Below are 14,782 nucleotides of genomic sequence, written 5' to 3'. Positions count from 1 at the left end.
GGATTTATCCCTCCCTAAGACAAGATACTTGTATCTACGTTGGCCATTCTTTTTTATGAAGCAAAGTAATACCAACTCTTTCAATTTGTCTTTTAGTTTGGAATGTTGAATACTTGTATAAAGAGTAGAAAAGTCAAATGTTTTGATACTGTTACAAGATGAAAGAGAGTTAGATTGTATGTACTCTAAACGATCTTTGGACTTTTTAAGTATCCACATCTGATTCACGCCACCTCTAGAATAGACAGTTTCACAATAACTTTGAATCCCGTCTTTGATTGTTGATAAAATAGATATTAATAATTAGAAAGAGGTTTCGTTGAGCACTTGGAAGACCCTTTAAGAAAAGTATATAAATGTTTGGTAAGTTTTAAGATTTTATCTAAATAAATCTTTTGACTAACCTTATGGCAGCTTTAGCGCTGTTTGTCTGGAAGAATCTTGATTTCAATTCATCTTCCGTCAATCTTCGGCTAGATGTGGTCTATTGTTAATTCATTAGCTAAATTATCTACTTTTCATCATTCCATTCGTGTTTGATTACATGTTGGTTAATTATCAAATTGTCTATGGAAACACTTTTATCCAAGATTAACCTTAATCAATTCCTAATTTGATCCGTATAAATAGCCAAACTCGGCAAGAAGTTATTCCTCTGTCATGAAAAGCTTCAATATTTTACAGACTTATTTAAGACTATTACAGAACTGTTATTTGTTGCTTACGATGTTGCAGAATGTTAAAAATGTACACAACTTTCCTGTGGTAACCTTATACAAAATTAACACCTTTTTCATTTATACCGTTTACCAACATCACAGCTCACCGAAATACAAGACGTGATTAAATTTATATTCCAGCATACGTGAAAGACTGTTGGTTCTCATTGGCTGGTATTTTAAAAAAAAGGAAAATAACATAACTACCGAAATCCGAGTAAAATTTAAAACGGAGAGTCCCTTGTCAAATGGCAAAAATTAAAAACTCAAACACATTGATATATTCCTCTTTTGGTACAGTAATTTTCTTATGAAGAACAAGTCGGGTTGAACATGATTTTATAGATAGCTAAACCTCTCACGTGTTTCAGTGCATAAAGTTCCATTATATTCACCACGATGTGCGAATAAAACAAATACTCACACTAGGTAAAAATGTAAACATAGGGGTACAACATTCAACATATGTAAACACTTTAGAATAAAACAATAAAGACAAGCTCATACGCAAATAAACAGATAAGTACAAAATGTACCATAGCATCATAACACAATAACGGGCCACGTCAAATGGATATTACCAAAATTATACTAAATAGTATAAGTGATACTAAATAAGACAAATACAATAATATTATAACACATTGTTAGGATGATAAACAACGTCATTACCCAGAGTTGTACTTCGATACCATCGATTATTATTTGTGGAGTTGATACGACACATAATACTTATCACAAGGTCTTGGTATCTTCCTTTTTATAAAAACGACGATACGTCACCCATGGATCGTCAACTTTCTGCACAGACAATGGTAACATTTAACATAATCTTAATAGCAGCCGCAAGCTCTTGACTACCGATTAAGTTGTAAGATTTATATTTCATATGCAGGTGAAGTTGGTATATTGATCCAAAGATGGGGCAAATTTTTAATTTCAAAATTAAAATCGTCTCGTTTTTCATAGTTCCAGTACTGAGATGACCACATATCTTATTCTTGTGGTATATGTATAAATATGAGACAGAGAAATCGAAGACGTCTGCTGTTTCTTTAATTTCTACTTCTGGATAATAAATAAATGGAACCTAATCAGAAAAGTTTGGATTGTTAATGGAAAGAACATCATCAATACATCTAGTTTAAACATATTTATTTATAGTGGATCGGGAAACAAGTTTTGCAACTTATATTAATCCCTTTCCACTTTGCGGGTGCGAGTGCTGTCTTGTAGCGACATTAGCCTACTCTTTTTCGAAATCTACAAGGGTGTCTTTAACGTGCAAGAGATATGGCTCTCTCTTAACACGGGTCAGCCATTTATCGTCCCCTTCCGACGGACTATCATCGTTTCCTCAAGACCATACTCGCAAATGGGGTCAAGGGAGAGCCGAAAATTGAGTTCCTGAAATTTTCCTCCCAAACGGGAATCGAACCAGGAACCTTCGTGTTAGTAGTTCGATGCACTAACCACTACACCACGGCTCTCCATACATCTAAAAGTGTAATTAAATGATCTGGCTTCTTTGATCTTCTTGTTTTTGACAAAGAATGAAAATAAGAAGCGGTCGACAAGGAAAGGGACAGATTCGTTCTCATAAAATTTCCGACAATTTGTTGTTACAGTCCACTTTCAAATTCAGCCGATATGTTGTCAATTAGAAACTCCAACATACTGATCAATTGTTCCTCTGTGTGTCATGTTTTACCTTTTTGTTAACTTATACCAAAATATGACGTAGGATATACCAAAGTAATAAATTCATAGCGTATGCTACCATTTTAATGATGGATAGCATTGTGAATTATTTCTTTTAGTCGATTTTCTCATTCCACAAGGACAATGATGGTTTACAGGGTTGAAGGAACTAAAGTTCAGATAGATATAAGTTCAGAGAAAGATTGAGATTTAAAACTAGAATCAGAAGTTCTTTGTGGTTTTTGAAGGGTAATCGGGTAAACAAATCAATTTTGTAACTTCACACAATTCGTGATTTTTTTTATATATCCAAAAAGAGACGATTTTCATCTGAAACCCTACGTATCGGAATAGAAATAACTTTTTTAATGTATTGACGATGTTGAGTGTTATATTATTCACACAGTATATTTATTTACGAAGTCTACATAATATCACATATAAGAGGATTTATTGTGGGAGTATGATTTTGCATGTAAATGTAAAAAATTAATTACAGTTGTAAACTCCTACACTACCATTTATTTATAATTTTAAGCAACACTCTTTTGTTGTGTTTGTTGGAATTCTGTTCGTTGACCCTTACAGTTGGTGTTTTTGTTTATGAATTTAAGATCTGTGATTATCTCGCCCGCTATTTATATGAATTCAACGTTAATTGTTCTTTCTAGATATCTAATATATATTTTGTCGATGATTCGTTCCTTTTCATATAGAAAGTTCTAATTATTTCTGATATCCTGATATCCAAGCCCTGGACGTGAATCCACTCAACCTTTTTATAGAAAGCTTCAGTGTCTTATTATATTAAAGAGGGATGAAAGATACCAAAGGGACAGTCAAATTCATAAATCTAAAATAAACTGACAACGCCATGGCTAAAAATGAACAAAACAAACAGACAAACAATAGTACACATGACACAATATAGAAAACAAGAACTCCACCAAAAACTAGGGGTGATCTCAGGTGCTCCGGAAGGGTAATATTCACTCCTGGTTTCAAGTAGTCCATATAGGCTCATAATATAGTTTTTATCCCTGCACTTTATGTTACTATGTCTTAGTTTGTGAAATGAGTAATGTGACGTTGCATTATTGATTATTTTTCTCTGTGGTTTCGAGTTTAACATTGTTACAGTAGGATATCCAATCTCTATTATTAACTTTTACTTCTTGGCCACGAATGCCCTTAGTCTGTGGTTATTTCTTTTAACACGAGGCTTTGATGGCTTCTCTTTAGAAATAACGACGATTCTATCTTAATGAAACCCAGTTGGCGGTATTATGTAAATACATTACAGGATTATATGGAGTGTTGTTGGTGCGATTCAGGGCCATCGACAAACAGTATGAGAGTAGGCGCTACGTACATGATACATACTGTGGACTGCTTAGTGTTAATCAAAGTATTTGGAAGACAAAGTTAAAACTAGGGAATGTGTTATTATTTAAACGAGTTCAATGACATTCATTACGAAATACCAGAAAACAGTGAAGTATAGATTATACAATATAACCAATGATACAGTTTTGATTCCATATTGAAATTCTGATGAAAATATGCATATAGGCAATTTTTTATCTGATTAAATCAAATATGTCATACAATATAACCTTCATGTGCTACTATTTGAGTTAAATGAGGTCGAAATTTCAGATAATTGCACTATATATTCGGATTTGTGGATGCATTTTTCCTTTCGAAAGAAATACATAACTTTTGTATTTTAAAAGATAAACACAACCTGTTTTTTGTTAAATTATCTGTAATTTCTGTTTTATTAAAATATTCTTTAAATCTGTGTATTTTAGTTTTACAAATATCTCATATTTAACGTTATATTCATAAATAATTTAATTTTAGATGTAACGCGTTTTCTGATTGGCTGACGTCGTTTTGTTTATCAGCTCATAGACATAATTTTGTCATGTGACCGTTATGTCATCAACGTTTATCATGATTTACTTCGGTTTAAAATGGAATAATGAATTAAATTATAAGAAATGAATTCGGAATAACATAAAGAAAATGTGCTGCATACTTTGAATAACCCGCTAAGCAGGTTATTCAGTGTGCAACACATTTTAGATTTTATATCTTCATAGACAGGAAAAATATTACAGTCATTCCTTAAATGAAGAAAACAAACGTAATTTTTTGCTGTTTATTTATCAAATTTAAAAAAAACCCATTACTGATACTTTCTTGAAAATTGGTACAAATAATCTTCATACGTAATCAAACCAAATATCATTTTAAAAAAGAGGTGTCCATGAAATTGTTTTCAAATTAAATCAGTTTGAATGATAAAAATCAGTCGAATAATGCATCTTTTCCCGAGATGTCACAGTTTGACGACGCGAAAATAAAATTTTATGTTAGCAACGTCAGTACCTCCCCTGTAACTGTATCGTATGCCCTTAAAAGATAAAGAAGGTTAGAGCGGACGCGTAACCTTTATAACCCATTGTAATCCAAAAAAAAATATAATATTAATTTACTACAACTCACTGACAATGTGATTTAATTTTGAATATTGTTTTCAAAATACCAATTCATTATCCCATAATACATAAGAGAAATTGATATTTTTTCATATCAACGAATTTAGCTTGTCCTTACTTTTTGTCAGACTATTTTTTCTCAAATTCTGACATGGAAAGACACGGAAAGATGTTTTTGTTTCACTTTGAGTAACGTTTTTCTAAAGAATCAAAGCATAGTCAAAGTAAATGTCATAGTTTGTAGAACTTTTTAGCTAGTACACACAACTCAATGTTCTGGTTCGTGTGGACTAGTAAACTTTATAAAAATTATTCCAGAACTACATTTTCATTTAATAATTACATAAAATTGAGAATGGAAATGGGGAATGTGTCAAAGAGACAACAACCCGACCAAATAAAAAAACAACAGCAGAAGGTCACCAACAGGTCTTCAATGTAGCGAGAAATTCCCGCACCTGGAGGCGTCCTTCAGCTGGCCCCTAAACAAATATATACTAGTTCAGTGATAATGAATCTCTATTTATGTGACTCTATTTTATAAGACAGTTTATTATTTGTTAAATATTTTTCTATTCATTTTTGTTTCTTTTTTATCGTTGTTTTAATAATCAGATAAAACAAGATATAAAAAAACAAGAACACTTACCTTATAGCAGCTTCAATGGTGTCTGTTTCATGAACACATGATTCGGAGTCTTTGGCACGATATGGTGTATTGTCAGTCATTTAGCTACATTTCGTCCATTATATATTCTATTCATTAGTTAATTTCAACTTGTCTTTGGAAATGAGAGTTTTCCAGAGTAACCTTAATCAATTTCTTAATTATATCTCCAGCCTAGATTTTTCTCCTGTTTATAGATCTGTAAAAAAAAAATCAAGAATACCTTTCATGATTACATGTTAAGAAATTGTAAAAATAAGGAGATGTGGTAAGATTGTCAAATATCCAACAGAGACTAAATGACATGAAAACGGTTGATGAAGACCATTTTAATTATGTTGTAAGGTATTATCATTTAACCGAAGGGTTGACTGGGATATAGGACAACGGCAATCCTCTGGCGTCTGTGACTGGAATGACCATGATAATGAGATACAGCATGACAGGTTGCAGAAATTGCCGGTGTTAACATAAGGCGTTAACTGAGAACTGAAAACTCCCCCGGTAGATTTAAGACACAATTCCTATGTAGTAGTCAACAATTTTATAATTTCAAGATGCAATACATATATTTCTATAAACTAGGCGGATATTGTTAGTACGATTATCTGAAATAAGAACATCATAAACTTTTTAAGAATTTTGCTAGGTGACAATCTTATAATAGGAACGAGAGTATCAAATGCCAATTAAAGACTTATTATTAGCAATAAGCAATTAATGGTTTGACAATGATTATACTATGATCATAATATATATGTTATAAGACGTTTTAAAAAAAGTTTTATCGAATTTGAAAGTGAATACAATCATATTCACTTGACGGACAAATAAAGTAATTAAAATGCGTTTCCTAAATCAATAGTTCTCAAAGAAGTATAGTAATGACAGTCAACGTATAAAAATGTCCGTATAAACATCAAAACTCTCTTTAAATAATTCAAAATAAAGATAAATATTTCCAAAAATTCATCGCGATCATAGATCTTCCATCTCGCATTAGAAACACAGGGGTGTTCGTTTTACTTGGAGGGATGAACAAATTCGCAGAAATACGTACGGTATGTGAGAACAAGAAATCCGATGTTTTGTGTATGATGGCGGCCACCCTGACTGCACATTACAGAACCCTGGGATTAACCTGGTCTGATGTTTTCCAAGGATGATATGTTCCTAGGAAATGTTTCTGGCCATTACCATCCACGTTTTCCAGTGACAGTCCAAGTTACTCAATCATACTTCACTCTTGATGTAACACTCATAACTTGATTTTTATATCATTTTTTTTTATTTGTTCTCGTCATGAAATCTCTGATATTTTGTGCACTGGACGTTAAACAAACAGCAATCAATCAATTTAAAGTATCATTTGTATACATAAAGCAAATTGTCCATGTAAACACGTTTGAATCTGGACCAACGTGATAGAAATAATTTCTTTCATTAACACCCTTAAAGGTTTTTTAACATTGGCAGCATTAACAACTTGTTGCAAAACATATTTCTACGAGTTTAACCTTTCTAGATAAGTTCGAAAGGTTTCCCCAGTATGATATAGTACGTCATCTTTTGTTTTTGTTTTTCTTACATTACAAACTTTTCTGTGAAGTTTTTATTGTTATTCAAAGCAAAGTAAAAAAAAATGTGATATCTGACAGGGTTTCATTTGACAAAGAAGAAAACGAAAACTCTTAGGACAACTTTTAATTGCATATGCAGGAAAATGGCAATATGCAGACAACATGACTGCTTTTCATTAAACTTTGTGGGTTTTTTTTAGTTTTCTTGTCTATGATTCGAAAACTTTTTTGGCAAAAAAAACCCAACATTTTTTTTAACATACACACAAGATGAAAAAGAGACAAGAGACAAAGATTCTGTCATTATCATATGTTATTGTTCTATTATAAATCTGATAATACTTTGAACGACAAACGACAAAATTATTTTACTCGCGTAGTGGTATTATCTATAGATTGATTCTTAAAAATCCTAAAGAACTTATGGATAATTTTAAATCTCGGTCTGTTTCTAAAATCAATTCTGACATAACATTTGATTTCTTAACCCTGCATACCTATTCCCCATGTGAAATCATAATTGTTTTGAATATACATTGAACGACAAATTTCTTCTTATGCGACATTCACATTTTCTGACGCCAACCACGAGAAACAATGAATGTGTTTTTTTTTAATTTGATATATACTTTTTGTGCTTTTTTGTAAATGTTTGTTTGTTTTGAGATTGTAACACAGTGATGACTGCTGTAACCATATTTTTACTATTTTACCGATTACGTCTGGTTTATTCACGCATCGTTGTTAATATAACGGAATTTGTTTCAACTGTCACAAAAGTACGAAATTAAGCGTTATAAAACCAGGTTCAATCCACAATTTTCTACATTTAAAAATGCCTGTACCAAATAAAGGCCACAGTGGTATAACGCTGTTCGAAATTCATAAATCGATTGAGGAAAAAAAATCCAGGTTACAAACTAAAACTGAGAAGCCCATCAAATATAAGAGGAGAACTGTAACTTACACAGAAACGAACTATAATATAACAATGTCCATTTTCCTGACTTGGTATTGGACATTTTAAGAAAACAAATGAAGGGTTGAACATGGTTCTGTGGCATGCCAAACCTCCCGCTTTTATAACATAAAATCACAACATTACATGACAGGTCTACAATACAAATAAATGGGAGAACATATAGGACAGAGAAACACACGAATAATAGCTAACAAAGGGTATCAGGTTAACATTTCAATACCCCAGACGTGCGTTTCGTCCACAAAAGATTAACCAGTGACGCTCAGATGAAAAAAGTTAGAAAGCCACAACAAAAAGTTGAAGAGCACTTTGGACCAAGAGCTCAAAAAAGTTGTGCCACATACGGCTAGGATTTTCTGCCTAGGATAAGAACAGAACTAGCCAGAGCCATCAACGCACAAAGTGACGTCACACTTTTTCCAGAAAATAAGATATAATTAGGATAGAATTCAAGATTGGATGTGTAAGACTGAAATAACATTTATTAATAACAATGAAAATTAAAATACTACCACCAATTACAATACTACCACCAGTTCAACCCACCACTTTTTCCTTTAAAAATGTCCTGTACCAAGTCAGGAATATGGCCATTGTTATATTATAGTTCGTTTCTGTGTGTGTTGTATTTTAACGTTGTGTCGTTTGTTTTCTCTTATTTTTGAGTGTGAATTCACTTTACTATAAGATGTGTCACGGTACTTATCTATCCTAAATTCATTTATTTGGTTTTGATGTTATATTTGTTATTCTCATATGATTTTGTCTCATGCTTAGTCCGTTTCTATGTGTGTTACATTTTAATGTTGTGTCGTTGTTCTCCTTTTATATTTAATGCGTTTCCCTCGGTTTTAGTTTGTTACCCCGAATTTGTTTTTGTCCATGGATTGATGAGTTTTGAACAGCGGTATACAACTGTTGCCTTTACTAATTACTATCAAATTGTGGTAGTAATTAGATAGTTATTGTATTATCTAGCTATGTCGGTGTTTCTTCTGAATCAAACTATAAACCAAATATATTGTATAAATTTCGTTGATCCAAACTAAAATCTAATAAATGAACTGGGCGATTAATTATCTTTTATAAATTACCATAACACATAGGCCGGTGACTAAAGTCGGAATTATGAAATTTTAATCGTCAAAAATGGTACACGGCTATATCATATATCATTGGATTTGGAAATATGTGTTCTTTGAGATTTAAATGATGTCCTTATTCAAATAATAAAAAACAACGTCTATCAAAACTAAACAAAATTTAAGGAAATTATTAATAAATATGTATTTATTAATATAACCATCTAGTATACATCAATGAAAGTGAAAACTTAAGTTTCAGCCATACACGTTGAATTCAGTACATGCTAAACAGACAACAGAAATTATTTCAAAACTTACTTATGATTGAGTTTTTACAATGTCACGACGATTGCTATGAAATAAATTTGTAATAATAGGAATATAAATCATTTTAATATAAACTTACAATTTTAAAAAGATATGTTTTATGATAGAACAGACTTTTATTCGTCTGAAAATGGAGATAGTTTAGGTTATTCAACACGAAAACTAAGTGACGCAAGATGAAAAAAGATTCTATGCAGAATGTATTGCCATAGCACTAAATATGCGTATCTTTAATCAGTTATGCTGACCTCAAATGACTTTTGTAATGTGGGAACGTTCTTACGATGTTCTGATCCTTGTCTGGAATACATATGTTCGCAAGTAGAAGGTTTAGCAAATATCGAATGTCAGTATTAGTCAATAGTGTTTAAAGAACACGACAAAATTCTTGAGCCACGAATCCTATAATATTATTTCGAATATGAATGTTACACTTCGGACATTTAACGTGTTGTGCATTGCAATAGAGTGGTGGTCAAATGTTTGTGTACCACATATAGCAAGCTTTATCCAGCGTCATTGGACATCAATTTCAAACATTTTTTCATTACAAAACACACTTTGGCCATATCAATCTATTTAATGGGGGACATAAACCAACTGAAACATCAGTGCACCTCAAGAACAAATGTCAAAAGAACCCTGTATTGAAAGCAACGTCTTATCCTGATGCATGCAACTAGCCATGATCACAGGACTGTAGTTTGTGGAATGTTTCTGATTGTCGTAGTCGTATGTCCTACAGTCTGGTCTGTTTAATTGACTTGATATCTGAACTAGGGATAGCATTTATATCGCACAGCTGATGGTAAAACATTTCTTCTGTAAGTAATCTTGTAATTCAGAATACAGTTTGACTCCCAGTAAAGGTTTATAGTGGCTGTATGACAACTACGCCTTTACTTACTTGTTTTAGAGAATGAAATTTCTTGTCTTGGTTGAAGTTTTTTTTACAATACTAGGAGATGCAAGCATAAAAAAGAGATACGAGCGATATCAGAGGGATATTAACAGTCATAAGTCGAAAATAAACTGACAACGTCATGTCAAAAAAAGCAAAACACCCACAAACAATCAAAAGTACACATAGCATATAACCTTTAATAGCCTTGACTTCAATTTTCTTGACTTGAACTGGCTGCTATTTTGTCTGTATGTCTCAAAGAAGTATTAGAGGCAACAGTACGTTAGTTATCGATGGTTATATATGTTTTAAACAAAGCTGGGGGGAATTCAACAAACAATCAAAAATAGTTCAGCTCGGTTGTGTCAACAACATTTACATGCAACCCGCGTCATGCGAATCAAAAGTATCAATATGATACAAACAGGAAGGAACCACAAATTAATTGCAAATTTTCAGATCTGATCTGATACTTAGTATCTAAAAATAAGTGTAAACTGCAAACAGATGTTGCTAGTGAGTTGGGTCACGACAGTGCTTAAAGGTATCATTATTCGTGATACTGGTTTTCAGTATGTTTCGTGTTTATCGTTGGTGGTCTATGTAGAATTTGGCAGAATTTTGTTTGTCATTTACGTCGTTTTTCGACTTTTACCATGCCGTTTTGATATCATCGTCTTCTAATATGTTTGAATATGTTTCAACATGCACCAGCGTACGGTATCATTTGAGATATGTTCACATTATACGATGGCGCAGAGTAGTGTAGTACATTGAGAAATGGATAATTGACAATTGGAAAGTTAAAATCGCCCTCCAAAGTGTTTTGTTTGTGGTCGTCAATCCGTCTCAATATCAAAGAAAAGGTCAAGATATGAAGCGAATATTCTAGTTATTTCTGTAGTATCCTTTATTACGTATATAGATGATGTTCTCTCACTAAATAATTCAACGTTTTGGTGACTATGTTAAACGCATCTATCCCATCGAACTAGAGATAAAGGATACACCAGATACAGTTAAGTCGGCCTCATATCTTGACTTACATCTAGAAATTGACAATGATGATCGGTTGAAAACAACACTTTACGACAAAAGAGTTGATTTCAACTTTCCAATTGTGAACTTTCCATTTCTAAGTGGTAACATTCCAGAAGCCCCTGCATACGGGGTATATATCTCCCAATTGATACAATATTCCCGTGCTTGTAATATCTAGCATAATTGTCTTGATGGACGGTTGCTGCTCACAAGGAATTTATTGAACCAAGAAATCCAAATGGAGAAGCTGAAATTATCCCTTCGTAAATTTTACGGACGCCATCACGAGTTGGTTGACTGTTATGGAATAACAGTTTCACAGATGATATCGAATATGTTCATTACGTCGTAAAAACAATCCCATTCACTTTCATGACTGTGAACTACCGAAATTATACTATTTACCTGATTTGTTATAACATGAGCAACACGACGGGTGCCACATGTGGAGCAGAATCTACTCACCCTTCCTGAGCACCTGAGATAGCCCTTAGTTTTTGGTGGGGTTAATGTTGCTTATACTTTAGTTTTCTATGTTGTGTCATGTGTACTATTGTTTGTCTGTTTGTCCTTTTTCATTTTAAACCATGGCATTGTCAGTTTATTCTCGATTTATTAGAGTTTGACTGTCTCTCTGATATCTTTCGTCACTCTCGTGTATGAGCTGAAGTGTGATGTTGAAAAAAATCCTGATATATCGGTCTTTTACAGGAAAATATTGCCAAAATCATTTTTGGAGTATTAATTATAACTGGTCTTGAGTTAAATCATAGAAATTATAAAAAAAAAACACTAATCACAGTTTATCGCGATTTCACACAAGTATGCACCATAGGGAACCTTTACGACAAGGCTAAACGGATACTTTAATGTTTACTCTATCCATTATTTGTAGGTTTCCAATCGTGAGGTAAGTCGGTCGACGCTAACTCTTTAAAAGAGGGACGAAAGATACCAAAGGGACAGTCAAACTCATTAATCTAAAACAAACTGACAACGCCATGGCTAAAAATGAAAAAAAACAAACAGAAAAACAATAGTACACATGACACAACATAGAAAACTAAAGAATAAACAACACGAACCCCACCAAAACCTAGGGGTGATCTCAGGTGCTTCGGAAGGGTGAGCAGATCCTGCTCCACATGTGGCACCCGTCGTGTTGCCTATGTGATTACAAATCCGGTATACAGTCTAATTCGGTGGGTCACATTCATGAAAGGGAAGGGGATTGTAGTTACCACGTAAGGAACATATCCGATATCATTTGTGAAACGGTTATTCCATAACGGTCAACCAACTCGTGATGGCGTCCGTAAAATTTATGAAGGGATGATTTCAACTTCACCATTTGGAACTCTTGGTTTAATAGCTTCCTTGTGAGTAGTAACCCTCTATCAAGAAAATCATGATAGGAAATGCAAGCACGGGAATATCGTATCAATTGGGAGATATATACCCCGTATGCAGGTGCTGCTGGAATGTTGCTACTTAGAAATGGAAAGTTCACAATTGGAAAGTTGAAATCAACTCTTTTGTCGTAAAGTTTTGTTTTCAACCGACCCTCATTGTCAATTTCTAGATGTAAGTCAAGATATATAGCCGACTTAACTGTATCTGTAGCATCCTTTTTTTCCAATTCGATGAGATAGATGCGTTCCACATAGTCACCAAATTTTGAATTGTTTAGTGAAAGAACGTCATCTATATAGTGGAAAGTAGAGTTAAAGGATATTTAAATGAGAGACTTTTTCTTGATTGGTCCTTGTGTGGAATGTAATCAATCTATGAATGCAAACCGTTTCTTATGTGTAGTACCGATATTTATTTTGTTAACGAGATGTATTGTGGGAAAATCGCAGACGAAAATTTACAGTTGTAAGATGATTGAAATATTTTGTTACTAACTGCTTTACACTTTTAAACCAGTGCCTTATTTTTTTAGTTATTTTGGCAGAACATTGCATGGTAACATTATTATTATCTTACTTTGATGTTGTTAACATTCATACCACATCTTCTTATATCTATTGTATTTTTAGTTGTTTTGGTAAATCATTCTTTACGATGTACATACCTGGTAATTTTAAATCATTCTGCAATAAGTAAATCCGTTAACAGAGTTTTTCATATCTCAGTCATTTCGTAAATATGTAAAATGTAATATTTAGTGTTGACATGAAAATCATAGAATCATCATACATTATGATAGTTGATAATGTGAATCTTGTATACATTGCAAATTAAACAAAGGATATCTTTAATAATAAAACCATCGATTTTGACCATAAAGATTCTCTTACGATGTGTATCCCACGCGACCCTATAGCGATATAATGCATCAATCGGGGCACGAAAACGATAGTGTTGTTTAATTCAATCCGTTTAATATTGCGTGTATTTCGAATAAAACTAAAGAAACACATCAAGGTATCATGCTGATGACCTTATAGTGACCTTGGATAAATTGATACCAATGTAGTCGTAATTTAATTAAAACTCTATAAAATGATTGCACTGAAAAACTTAATTATATCACCCATGAAGAAAAAGAATCTTCTTACGAGAATGCTTGCCTTCAAATATTAAGCTATGGTTTCTTTGACGAGTGTTTAAATATAATGTGATTCGTCTAAATAACAGCCCAAAAATGTTAGATCTGTAAAATTTGCGCTAGCAAAATGTTTTGTTCTTCCCTCACCGGGAGTTGAACTCCTGCTGAGATATCGTCGCACCAAATCGCATTGCACTATGTCCAACGTGCTAGACCACTCGACCACAAAGGCTCTTAAAAAAGAGCATTCGGTTGCCGGTGTTACCTTAAGATGGAATTGTTACAAATCAGCTGAATTATATATTGTAAAAAGATCATACAAATTCATGTAAGTTTCAGTCACATAAATAATTATGTTATAAATACGTCTGAACAATTAACGATTAGATACAACAGATTTTATCCATCGGATCAGAAGCAGTGATAGTGATACATAGAGAATAATACATGGCAAAATCCGTATCATATGTCGTATCATCCCGAGACATCAATATCAGCCCAAGGGCCCTTAGGCCCGAGGGATGATATTGGTCGAGGGTGATACGGCATGTGATAAGGATTTTGCCATGTATTATACGCTTTATCATATATTTCAACAGAAGAGTATTATATTTTATGAACTGTTTTCTGATCCATAGCACTGGGTTACCTTCAGTTCTGCTTTTGTCTTGTTTCAAAGCCTTAAAATAACTGCTCAATTACTTATACGAAGCAC

The 14,782-nt window shown here is 33.0% G+C and overlaps 1 protein-coding gene across 2 annotated transcripts in view; it reads right to left on the bottom strand.

Moving 5' to 3' along the window:
- The window catches only part of LOC134727261 (visual pigment-like receptor peropsin), a 36,286-nt gene that overhangs the window by 15,787 nt on the left and 5,717 nt on the right, over positions 1 to 14,782 (bottom strand). For both annotated transcript variants that reach the window (XM_063591640.1, XM_063591639.1), the window contains exon 2: positions 5,577 to 5,793. The gene's annotated coding sequence lies outside the window, so the exon portion shown is untranslated. The remainder of the gene's footprint in view (positions 1 to 5,576; positions 5,794 to 14,782) is intronic.

This window comes from Mytilus trossulus, chromosome 7 (genome assembly GCF_036588685.1).
Source record: "Mytilus trossulus isolate FHL-02 chromosome 7, PNRI_Mtr1.1.1.hap1, whole genome shotgun sequence".
Taxonomy (NCBI): Eukaryota; Metazoa; Mollusca; class Bivalvia; order Mytilida; family Mytilidae; genus Mytilus; species Mytilus trossulus.
Note: the sequence above shows the minus strand (reverse complement) of the source record. Positions and strands in the feature narration are given on the sequence as shown.